This window comes from Hyalella azteca, unplaced genomic scaffold (genome assembly GCF_000764305.2).
Source record: "Hyalella azteca isolate HAZT.00-mixed unplaced genomic scaffold, Hazt_2.0.2 contig17082, whole genome shotgun sequence".
NCBI lineage: Eukaryota > Metazoa > Arthropoda > Malacostraca > Amphipoda > Hyalellidae > Hyalella > Hyalella azteca.
This window is the reverse complement of record NW_025946882.1, coordinates 207,456-221,152: the sequence shown is the minus strand read 5'-3', so window position 1 is coordinate 221,152 and position 13,697 is coordinate 207,456.

Genomic DNA, 13,697 nt, shown 5'->3' with positions numbered 1-13,697 from the left:
GACCATCAAACTACTGACCATCAAACTACTGACCATCAAACTACTGACCATCAAACTACTGACCATCAAACTACTGACCATCAAACTACTGACCATCAAGCCTACCCTCCATCAAACCTACCCTCCATCAAACCTACCCTCCATCAAACCTACCCTCCATCAAACCTACCCTCCATCAAACCTACCCTCCATCAAACCTACAATTTAATTTTTTAATTTAAATTTTCAGTGGAAAGAAAAGTTTTCAAAGTTGTGAGTATCCTCAGTCTATATCTGCAACCCGTTTTCTGCAGCTGGCCGAGCGTACAAACCTGTTCACATGTATGACTCCATTTACAGCTCATGCGGAAACAAAGAAGCCGGCCGAGATTATCTGCTAATTAAGAGGAAGAACGTTTAATATGCAGGACTCTTGGCGCTGATGAGAGCAATAATAATGATTTATTACACATATTGTTGTCGGCGTCACATTGGCCGGCTGATGGCGGCTTGAAACTTTTCGCACACACGTACCGGCTAATTAATTCATTTGCGAAATTCCACTTTTAATATTTTGAGGAAGAAGGTAATTATATCCCTAGACCTTAATTTGTTGTAGGTAATAAGTGGGAACCGGAAGCATAATTTGAATTATGTGAAAATGAATTAATATTCGAAAGTGAAATAAAAAACTATAAAATAGAATGATATTCGATGATTTTAAACCAAAAATCATCAAACTAAATTCATTTATGACGACCAGGACGTAGAATGAATGAAACATCGTGAATGAATTTTCGATCAAAGTGAAATATGCCGAGAAGTGATAGCAGGTAACGCGCAGCTCTTAGCTGAAATACTTTCCTTGCTAAATTTCGTCCGAGATGAAAGAAATATGATATATCGTTCAAGTTTCAAAATAAAAACATGTCGTGACCATTTTTTTCAAAAAGAAGGCTAAAAGAATTTCTCACACAACTCAAGAAGTGCCCAATATGGCGTCGCTCAACAATGTTTGTTCTATGAAATTGGAGAAAATTTACAATTGAAGGCTGGTTCATCGGCGGCAGCGAAGGTTCCATCATCATCCAAATGGCGTAGGAGCGCCGTTCATGGTCGTGTTATCGGCGTCCATCAGCGGCCAGACGAAGGGTTCGGTCGGCACGCGTGTGGAGACGACAAATCCGCGGATTAAATGCCACGGAACGTAATTGTTTTGTGATGGATTATCGCCACGCTCGAGGAGGCTCAAGAAAACCCGAGCAAGTGCCAACGTATTTAGCGCCGTCGATGGAGGGTGCGACATTGAGGGCTAAAACTCACGGGTGTTTAATTGATGGCTGGAACTGATAGGGTTGTTATGTTCCAAGAGAATTACATGAAAATTTGATGTAGAGTTCATTTCTATTTTTTAGTTAGTTGTATGGGCATTATGAGAAAATATGGTATTTTGATGGGGTTTAAATGATGTATAGAGTAGAGTGCATGGAATATAGGAATGGTAGAGTAGAGTGGAATATAGGAATGGTAGAGTGGAATATGGGAATGGTAGAGTGGAATATGGGAATGGTAGAGTGGAATATGGGAATGGTAGAGTGGAATATGGGAATGGAAGAGTAGAGTGAAACATGGGAATGGTAGAGGAGAATAGGAATATGATAGAGTAGACTAGAGGACTATCCAAGAGACTTTTTACCCCAGTCTCTAACTCAATCGATCATCAACCAGCCACTGATTTGACAAGATAGGAAATAACTAACTACATTTAAATTTCAGCTGACTTCATTTTAATCGAATAAAGTATCAGGCGTAAGTCCTCAAACCTCGCACGACGCACGCGCTGGCGTCTCCAGCGTCACGCAGGCGTTCAGTGTGCCAACTCAGATAAGAAGTGGAGTCTGATGGTGCGTATAGAAGAGCGTATGAGGGAGCGTAATAGGTTATTTAGTATTTAATTCAAACACACGACACATGCCGTGAACTATTAACTGCTGTATCAGCACCGGTATCGCTAGTGCGCGTGGCAGTTCACACTAATGGCTATTTGCGAGCAGTGAGCTTTCGGGGAGGGATGGTTAGATCATATGAGCATAGTTGTGGGAATTTGGTAGGGGCTGAATTGTTATGGATTTAGTAGGGTAAGGAAATTACTGTTAAAAATCCAAGTGAATATTCAGGTATTTCCAAAATTTACCATTTGAGCCGAATGAGAGCCCCTTGTCTTAACTGATTTTTAGCCCCTTAACTAATTTTGAGAGCCCCTTGTCTTAACTCAAGGGCCCCTTGAGCCCCTTGTCTAACCTCGTGATTTTTTGTCAAGCCCCTTCGCTTGAAAAAAAAAATCACGAGGTGAACTGGAAACTTCAATTAACTTTATTCAACTGCAGAGCTGGCACTTGGCAGACGATCTGAAAGTAGCAATTGCAGCAGCAGCGCCGGGTTTCAGGAGGTGATGACGTAAGATCGTAGCCACTGCGTAGCATCGCAGCACAAGCGGCGATAAGAGCGCGACGATGACAGCAGCAGCAGAGCCGGCACTCGGCAGGCGATACGAGGGTAACGATGGCAGCAGCAGCGCCGGCACTCGGCAGGCGATACGAGGGTAACGATGGCAGCAGCAGCGCCACAGCAGCAGCGCCGGCACTCGGCAGGCGATGCGAGGGTAACGATGGCAGCAGCAGCGCCGGCACTCGGCAGGCGTAGCGAGGGTAACGATGGCAGCCGCAGCGCCGGCACTCGGCAGGCGATGCGAGGGTAACGGCCGTCGCTCCCCTCGCCAAACAGCGCGCCTGAGGTCCCCGATAACCAATACAGCGACAGCGCCTACAATTTATAACGGCGCTCCGCACTCGACGCGAAATCGGAACTCCAGTAACTGATTGAATCCTTGCATCATCGAAGTTACTTTCAAATATAGAATTTGTGTTATTTCCAGATAGTTAAATATTGCGTTTGGATTTTGTGTCTTGTTTTGATACCGTTTTCTTCGCTTTTTACAGATGATCGTTTAGAGGAGCGTTTAGATGAGCATTCCGATGAACCTTTAAATTAGCGTTTAGATGAGCGTTTAAATTAGCCTTCCGATGAACGTTTAAATGAGCGTTTAAAGTAGATTTTAGATGAGCGTTTAAATTAGCGTTTAGATGAGCGTTTAAATTAGCGTTTAAATTTGCGTTTAGATGAAAGTTTAAATGAGCGATCAAATGAGCGTTAAGATGATCGTTCAGATGTGCTTTGATGCATCTGATTTGCAAACATAATACAAATGCGCTGATTGGATCACAAGTCTATCAAAAATAAATTGTCTTTATGTAATTTAAACTTTTATTAGAAAATGAAATTTTTTCACTGTTGTTTACATTTCGAATAAAATTTAAGAACAATTTCAGTGCAGCGTTTATTCGGGCAGATGCAGGTATTTTGGTTAGGACAAAAAGATATAGAATAGCTTACAAAAATGGAGGTCAAACGTGGCTGCACAAAGATTATTAATAGAAAATATCACCTAATTCGTTAAAGAATAAATGTGTTTTCATTAAATAAGTGCGCGTGTCCAATCACGACCCGGAGGTGATGACTAACATCCATCATTGGTGTTTTCATCACGCGCGCGCTTACCTCGAAATGATTTCTATCATCTCTAATTGATTCTTCAGAAAAGATCAAAGAACAGATTCATTTCCATACGAATAACATTAACGAATAACAACTCAGACTTGGCCCTGAAGGATAAGAATTTTCGGGAGACTTGCTTTTGTTTCCACTTTACAAAGCGATGTCGCTTTTGGTCATCAGCGGACGAGACGAAACTTTAAAAACAGACCAGAAATCTCCTTGCCGACAGAAGAGAGGGTTACTGCCTCTCTTTGTATATTAGTTACATCTCATGACGAGAAATTTTGTATTGCGACAAATTATGTGGCGACAAACAGTGACTGGAAATTTTACGTAATGAGAAAATTTTTGTTACGGGATATTTTGTGATGAGACATCGTGTCACAGTTATTTTCCTATGGTGAGACATCTTGTCTCGAGACAAACTGTGACGGGCAGTCCATTGTGTAAATACAAATTGTGATGAAAAACCTTGTGTTGAGGTGTCTTCCATTTATATGTTAGTGTTGCTGTAAGGAATGTGTTTTTGAACGTGCGAGTGCGGCACTGAGAAGGCCTATGCTGCCACGAGAGATCATAAGACAATACAAACTAAAGCTACACACACAAGACAACTTTTGCTCCTCTTTAGTGTAGTTAACGGCACTGAAGCCACGCAATATGTTTTGTTTAAGGAAATCACATGTTAATGAGGCATCCAATTAAATTAGAAAGAAATTATGTTGTTTTAATTCTGTTTTCCTGTGCGTTATAGGCCATGTCTTGTAAAACTTAATTATTCGTACAAAATCGGAACGAAAAAAAATCTGCGTCATTCTGCCAGGCCTGACAACATCGCAGCAGTTTCTCGATGGGATTTATCTCTCCTCATTCAACACCGTGCACAAGCTAAAGAATAATTAAATCAATTATGTTATTCTCATCTGCAACCAATATAAATATCAATGAAATTTTCTGATCTCGGAACCAATTCTATCGAACAGAGGAGCATTGACTGAAGAAAAAGCTTGAAAAACTCCCAGCTTATACGGCGCAAAATAATCTATAATTTTTTTTTTACTCATGGGGTTTGACCTCAAATATTTTCATTCATTATAAACAATTTGCTGCTGGAGGTCTAGAACTGATGAGGTTCCGTAACAAAATTATCTTGCTCCCTTATTCCCTCAAGTTCTCTGCGATGCAAATTTTAAACGACAAAAGCAGCCGCGATCGAGCGCCGTTTACCGAACGGTCGTTGAGACAAGTCGTCGGTCACAGCCGCCGCTACGCCGCCCTTTACGAGGAGCTTACAAACTCTCCAACGGCCGTTAAATCACCGACTGCTCTTCAACGGCCTTTAAATCATCGACTGCTCTCCGACGGCCTTTAAATCACCGACTGCTCTTCAACGACCTTTAAATCATCGACTGCTCTCCGACGGCCTTTAAATCACCGACTGCTCTTCAACGGCCTTTAAATCACCAACTGCTCTCCTAAGGCCTTTAAATAACTGACTGCTCTTCAACGGCCTTTATATCGCCGACTGCTCTTCAACGGCCTTTAAATCATCGTCGGCTATTCAACGGCCTTTAAATCAACGACTGCTCTCCAAAGGCCTTTATATCACTGACTACTCTTCAACGGTCATTATATATCATCGACTACTCTTAAACGGCCCTTATATATCACCGACTGCTCTTCAATGACCTTCAAATCACCGACTGCTCTTCAACGGCCTTTAAATCATTGACGGCTGTTCAACGGCCTTTAAATCATCATATGCTCTTACACGGCCTTTAAATCACCGACTGCTCTTCAACGGCCTATAAAATCATCAAATGCTCTTCAACGGCTATTATATCACCGACTGCTCCACAACGGCCTTTATATCACCGACTGCTCTTCAACGGCCTTTAAATCACCGACTGCTATTCAACGGCCTTTATATCACCCACTGCTCTTCAACGGCCTTTAAATCACCGACTGCTCACCAACGGCCTTTATATCACCGACTACTCTTCAACGGCCCTTATAACACCGACTGCTCTTCAACGGCCTTTAAATCACCGACTATTCTTCAACGGCCCTTATATATCACCGACTGCTCTTCCATGGCCTTTAAATCACCGACTGTTCTTCAACGGCCATTATATCATCGAAGGCTCTTCAACGGCCTTTAAATCACCGAGTGCTTTTCAATGGCCTTTAAAATCATCAAATGCTCTTCAATGGCCTTTAAATCACAGACTGCTCCTCAACGGCCCTTATAGCACCGACTGCTCTTCAACGGCCTTTAAATCATCAAATGCTTTTCAACGGCCCTTAAATCACCACTTGCTCTTCAACTGCCTTTATATCACCACTTGCCCTTCAACGGCCTTTAAATCATCATATGTTCTTCAACGACATTTAAATCATCGACTGCTCTTCAGCGGCCTTTAAATTACCGACTGCTATTTAACGGCCTTTAAATCACCGACAGCTCTTCAAGGGCCTTTAAATCACCGACTGCTCTCCAACGGCCTTTATATCACCGACTACTCTGCAACGGCCCTTATATCACCGACTGCTCTTCAACGGTCTTTAAATCACCGACTACTCTTCAACGGCCCTTATATATTTCACCGACTGCTCTTCCACGGCCTTTAAATCACTGACTGCTCTTCAACGGCCTTTAAATCATCGAAGGCTCTTCAACGGCCTTTAAATCATCAAATGCTCTTCAACGGCCTTTAAATCACCGGCTGCTCTTCAATGGCCTTTAAATCATCAAATGCTCTTCAACGGCCTTCTCTTATACACATCTAGATGTGTATAAGAGACAGCTCTTACACGGCCTTTAAATCACCGACTGCTCTTCAACGGCCTTTAAATCATCGACTGCTCTTCAACGGCCTTTAAATCACCGACTGCTCTTCAACGGCCTTTAAATCACCGACTGCTCTTCAACGGCCTTTAAATCGTCAACGGTTCTTCAACGACCTTCAAATCATCAAATGCTCTTCAACGGCCTTTAAATCACCGACTGCTCTTCATCGGTCTTTAAATCATCGACTGCTTTTCAGCGGCCTTTAAATCACCGCCTACGCTTCAACGGCCTTTAAATCATCGACTGCTCTTCAGGGGCCTTTTAATCGCCGACGGTTTTTAATTGTATTCAAATCGTTCACTGCTCTATAACGATCTTTAAATCAGTGACTGCTCTTCAATGGCCCCTAAATCATCAACTGCTCTTAAACAAACCTTAAAACAGTGCTGCTCATCAGAAGCTTCCATATCACCTACTGCTCTTCAACCAGACTTTACCAGCTTATTTGATGATAGGCCGAAAGAGCAGTATAGTATAGCAGTATAATGTAGCAGTATAATGTAGCAGTATAGTATAGCGATGTCGTCGTTAATTAGGCCGTTATACGTGGCCGATTCCCAACATCGCAGATTATTCACAGTTGATCGTGGGTCTCGAACACGCAGCTCACTGCTCCAATTTTGCGTTGTTTAACTGCCCGGCCTACTCGCCGAATTAACCAGCACTTCCAAAAAAACAGCAAAAGGTTGAAGAGAACATTTATAGTAACTCTACCACTGCAATCATTTCATTTCTACACATGAACGCGAATAATTAAAAATTTTTTGTTGTTTCATCTTAACTGGTATATTAGCTCGATATTTCTTCAGTTTCGATAATTTTCTTCATTCACAACGCATCGTAATAAATTATTCGTCTATTACAAGACTAAAAACCAAATTTTTCTCTCATAATTGTTAAGTTTTGACCCGGTCGGATGTGTGACACGAAACGCTTTTTCTTATCGCCCGCAACTTAAGCGCAATTGGAGGCGCAATTGCTGATAAAGTCTGCGTCACAAACGTCGTCTAAAAGTGCAGAAATATTCTTTAATGGACTTATTTATCGTTAACGTCGCTTAAACGCACAAAGATATGCCTTAATTGACGTATTTGTCGCACATGTGCGTTGGTCCAAATACATTCTTGCAGTGCGTGCGTGAAATTGGTGAATGTGAATCACGGACTAAATTGTTAGCTGAATTACAGGCAAATGGCTGGAATAATAGCAACCATAAATAAAGAAGAGAAATATTTAAAAAGATATCACTTATATAGAATTGTCAATATAAGTGGAGGTCGTTTTACGCTCACTTCCTCCGGGGAAAATGTTAAATGCAGTTACAGTAGAAGAAATGCATGGAGAAATGCTAGGAAATAAGGCCAAATAAGAGAAATGCTAAGAAATAATAAATAAATGTTAGGAAATAAGGTTAATAACCTGTGAAACTTAGTATATTGTGATCAAGTTACAGCAAATCAGCAAATCCTTCCAAATTAATAATTGCAAATAACCGAATTAAGATTTTTATTAGCTTAGTGTTAAGATTAAAGAAAAGATCATAATCGCAACGACTTTGAATTCATAAAATCTTGTATAAACAAAAGAAAATTTCCCAAATCTAGAGGATTAATAGTGAAGCGTTCGAGTCCGGTAATTTAAACACTTCTGTTTTTCAAATTGATGTTGAAATGTTAAGGTTGATGTTGCTGCAATGTGGTTAAATTAATGATATTTAATAATTTTATTTTTAGGAATATAATTAGGATTAGGCGATAGCAAACTACCAATAATGACTATAATCAATCGGCTGCTGGATCAATAAAAATTAAGACGGTACGAAATTCTGCCCGCGCTGTGCATAGAAGACGAACAGGTGCGTGAATAGCAAGTGAATATTGAGCACGACTTGCTGAGTGATGCATTCACTGCGGCTTCTGCATTCATTAGGCGTTCATTGACTCCTGCATTCCATACATGTCAAAATACATGACAATGCATGCCACATGCATGTCAATACATGCCACATGCATGTCAGTGCATGCCACATGCATGTCAATACATGCCACATGCATGTCAGTACATGCTACACACATGTTATATATTGCACATGCTTATGTCAATGCATGCCACATGCATAGCAATAAATCCCTCAATAGATGTTAATACATGCCACATATATGCCAAACACAAGCCAAACATACATGCCACACGCATGCCACATACATGCCACATGCACGACAATAAATCCCTCAATACATGCCACACACAAGCCACACACAAGCCACACACAAGCCACACACAAGCCACACACATGCCACACACAAGCCACACACACGCCACACACATGCCACCTATAAGCCACCAAGCATGCCAAAGGATGAGTGATGTGCACTAAGTTTAATTATTCACCACGCAGCATCTCCATCATGCGCTGAGTGAAGGAGTACAATAATGCACGGCCTCGTTAACTTCTGCTGAAGGAATATAAAATGTGGGAAGTTGAGGATAAATTGCGCTTATATTGATATTAATGACAAGCTTGGGGTAAAATATATTATCAAATACTTAAGTGAAGGAAACAGATACTGTTATTAATATTGCAATTAAAGAAATTCATGAAAATGACACTTGAATATAATTATGTCAATACGTGTTATGTCAATTATGTGTTATGTCAATACCAATATCTACAGGAATGTTATACAGCAATATACAGGAATGTTATAGAGCAATCAATATACAGGAATGTTATAAAGCAATCAATATAAAAAATGTTACAGTGCAATCAATATACAAGAATGGTACACAGAAACAATACAGAATGTTATACAACAATCAATACACAGGAATATTATACAGCAAATATACAGGATTGTAAAACAGTAATCAATATACAAGAATGGTATGCCCTAATCGTTAACTGTTTGTGTTTGTCTGAATCATTTATTTGTGTATTATTAATTCATTTTAGTGACTCACTTCTCGATTAATTTTTTATTTCTTTTTTTCTTTGTTCCAAACTTTGAAGCAAGTCAAGTGTTGACGAGCTGTTTATTAATTTTTCATTAAAGGTTTCTTGTAAAAAGTTTACAGCCTACACAAAGAAGGCTGCAGCAATGACGGCTAGATATTTGCTTGAATTATTTGAATGCGATTTAATTAATAAATATTTTTTTAAATGTTGCATTCAAATCTAAAATTAATTAAATAATTAATCTCTAATTAATAATTCGTTAACCTATATATTTAGTGACCTATAATACAGAAAATCAAACAATATTTTCATCGTATTTCAATATTTTTCCTCTATATGCTCAATAATACTTTACAAAACCAGATCTCAAGTGGTAAATAGAAGCGTTCGTGTGTTGAATAACGATCTACGTTCTGACTATAAGCTATGTATTCAAATTCTAACTCATTTGATAGCTCATGAATTTCATCTGTACGATCAATGTACCAACACACATCGACCTGTCCAGAAATATTGACGTTCAATTAGTTTCTATAGAACAAAAACGAAAATGTTTACATTTTCGTTTTTCAGTATAATAATAAGACATCGTGCAGTCCGTGGCAATTAACTCAATTATCTCTACCTCTACAGGTGTGGTTCAAAGGTCCGTATAATTTACTATGTTTCATTTACATTAAAGTTTATACGTTTCAATATTTTTGAAGGTTTGATGTATTAGAGATACTGTATATACATCGTCAGAATGATGTATTCAATGCTATTGTATGGAAATTTAATTGCATACATTCAATTTGAATAATTACTAACTCATCTTTCATCTTTTTGCACGTAAAAAGTCTCGTTGTTTCACGTTTCAGGTTCGCACGTTGTTTCTCTGAATGGATTTCAATATCGAATGAGCATAAATAATGTTTTTTATTCATTATTATAAATATGACACGAGAACATTAATTTGATATTCTTTTACACACACTGTATATTCATATACTCTACTCATATGCGTATATTATTCCTCTTATTACCTCTATTATAACCTTGTTACCTCACAGCAAAATATGACTACTCTTATTTGTGTCAAATCTTTTAGCTAATTTAATCTAATTAATTTCTCTAATAGCCTTCTGATGCTGCAATGTTAATCAACACTTGATCTCCATGCCTCACTACTTTAGCTAGCGTCGGTACTAATTCGCTGAAAAATATCGAAAATATATTCATCAAAATTTACTTTAGATGTATAAGCTTATGTTTTGATCCAAAATTTCCGCAAAATTATTCGTTATTTAAAGGGCACATTCCGGGAGCTGCTGAAGGGCGTGCCAAGATTTTTTAACAAATTAAAAACTGCAGGCAAGCAAAGGTCGTTTAAATAATCAGCTGTGCCCATTTAATTGTCAGTAATAAAGCTTCGCGTCGTTATGCGAGTCTAGTGCTAAACCTAAACTTATATTTTCAAGTTATTTTCATCGAGTTAAACCTTGAAATTTTCAAACCGAATCTTTTAAAAACCACTAGTGTATTTATTAAGCTTCAATATGAACACTAAAGTTATCAACGAGAACAAAGAATTAATAAAATTTTTAGTAATTATAAAGGACAAGTAATAATAAAAGACAAGATTTTGTGAATCATTGCTTGTTATCAAATAAAGAGATATAATATAAAGTATTCTTTAAGCAGTACTTTGCTCGATATTATATTTAATAATTTAGGGTTCATTCAATTCAAGCTTCTCAAGTTTTAATGTCGCTTAATCAAGAATAAAAAATAAAATTTTAATGACATGCGTGCATGGGCTGACCATCGGCCACTCCCCGGCCACCCATAAACGACCACGGACTATGAAAAGTAGCGGTCGCTTGTTATATATCGGCCCTTCAAGTCGGTGCGATTTGAATTCTTTTTAGCGTAGGTTTGTTCTATAATTATATCAAATATTAATAATTATTAGTTGAAATCATATTTCTTCGGCGTATGTTTGATCGATAATAATTATGCGAGGTTGAAGACAATGTGTTCGAGGGTCGTGGCAGCGATAGACTTGTTATCGTGGGTATAAGGCTTCTTGTCACGCACAGTCACGCGAACGCTGCGTGATAACCACGCGTATAATTGCTTATCACTCACGCACGCACGCTCACGCCTATAACGCACGCACGCTCACGCATATAATGTATGCACGCTCACGCTTAAAATGGTCGACGGCTTCCTGCGTTTGCCTTCAAAGCAGAAAGTCGAACACTGAACACTTGATATCTGAGATGAAATAAAGTACGTTCAATAACAAGTTAACCGATTGCAATATCTAAATTACGGATATAAAATTGAACTTAACCCGTTTGCGATGTTAAAGCGATTGAAAACCTGATGTCAGAACTTCTTTGTAAAACAAATCTTGGAAATAAATTCATATGGCTGCAACTGACGATCCTCACAACGAGAGATGTCAAACTGCGGCCGCTAGATTCGTTTCGTCATTAAATTCTCGCGTACTTATATAGGTACCAATTCATTGATGCATAGTGATGAATTATTTACCACCTCGATAGTTCATTCATAAGTGGACGAAAAATGGATGATAAATCTAAGGACTGAAGTTAGTCAGGCTAGCAATTTTCAATATGTCCTGCGGCAAGATTTGCTAGAGAGGGAGGGAGCATAACTTCTAGAGCTTGTGAGGGAAAAGATGGAGGGCAGACACCTTCTGTATATGAGGGCTAGGAGCTATTTATTTGTTGCTGTGTTTTGTGGGACTAAAGAAGCCTCTTGTCGAGGGTTCATCTGTGTGGTGAGGCATGAGCTACACATGATGATTCATTCCTGCAGTTAAGCCGAGGTCGTTTGTAAATCTGCCGACAGCTTAGGATGCTTTGTGCCATCCTACGTAATTCCTACTCGCTGGGAACCGGGGTTGTAACTCACGGGAATGTCTGGAACTTCTGAGCCTTCTGAACATTACTCATTACCTTTGAGAGATAGGTAACCTACGTGAATTCTTTTATATAACAATAGAGTTCAGATTACGTTGGATTACATTAACATTAATATTTAAACCATCTTCAATAATAAACAATCTAAAAGCCTGGTTACCAGAGTTACCCTCCGTATAACATAGGATTACTCACCGGATTTTTTTTTCAAGTAATTTGAGTTTTCCGGAAGCTCTTGGACGGAATTTGCATGCAATCCAGAAGCGGGCGGCTCGTCAAGGGCGCTTCATCTGCTGGCGGCTAAGAGGCCCATTTAAGAGCGCTTTAATCAAGAGGATCAGCAGGCAATCTCTTCCGCTCTTTACATCAACTTCCTACGCGGTGCACAAACGTTATTTGCGCGTTAAATTAGCGTATAATCTTTTAGGCAACGTGGAAAGGTTATGACAAAACGGAACTCCCTGCTAACGGGTCCCAGTATGTTGCCGGCAAATTGTCTCAAAAATTCTAAACGGCCAAATTTTTAGATTTAATTCATTTAAAATGTATAGAAATGACACATTTATGGCCATGAGTCATATTTGCCACCATTTTTGTAGCTAGAAATTTACTGATAGAGGCGCAACAGGGCCAGCCAATTTCCTATGTGCCCTGCATTAAAGATCTGCAGAATTCTTCTCGATTTTGCACAGAGCCGATTAATATAAACATTGTTTTTCTACCGCTGTGTCTTTTAAATTGCTTTAATTAAAACTATCACAAAAGGATATTAATTGAAGCATTAAAAGAAGGTCTTTGTAATTTTGTCATCAATTGATTAACACGATTCTATTAAATTATCGCAATGTTTTGAAAATAAATGTTCACCCTCATTTATCCAACTCTAAGGTTACCTGAGAGTTTATACTTCAACTATCAGGTTACCGTAGAGTTTATACTTCAACTATCAGGTTACCTGAGAGTTTGAACTACCACTTAACTTTGAACTGCCAATTTCATCAACGCCACCACAATCAGCCACTGTCGGTGCGCGTTAAAGTCTTATACTCGCGCGTCACATTTACTCATTCCGTTCACTAAGCCTTCGTGTCGCTTCAGCCGCCGAAACAAGCAAGCGTAAGTTGACGCCCTGTACTCGTGCTGTGTCATGCCATCGGACGTGTCAAAATGACACACTCTTGCTGTGTCAAAATGACACACAAAATGACATCGAGCCCTCGGCTATTACTTGCTGTAATGGCAGCCTTTCAGACGTCTCTTTACAGACGCCATAATGGCCGCTTCTCTTGGCCGTCTCAATCACGTCAAACGTCAAGTACGTTTTTATAGTCGCTACTCAACCATCGTGAACGAACGAACGCAT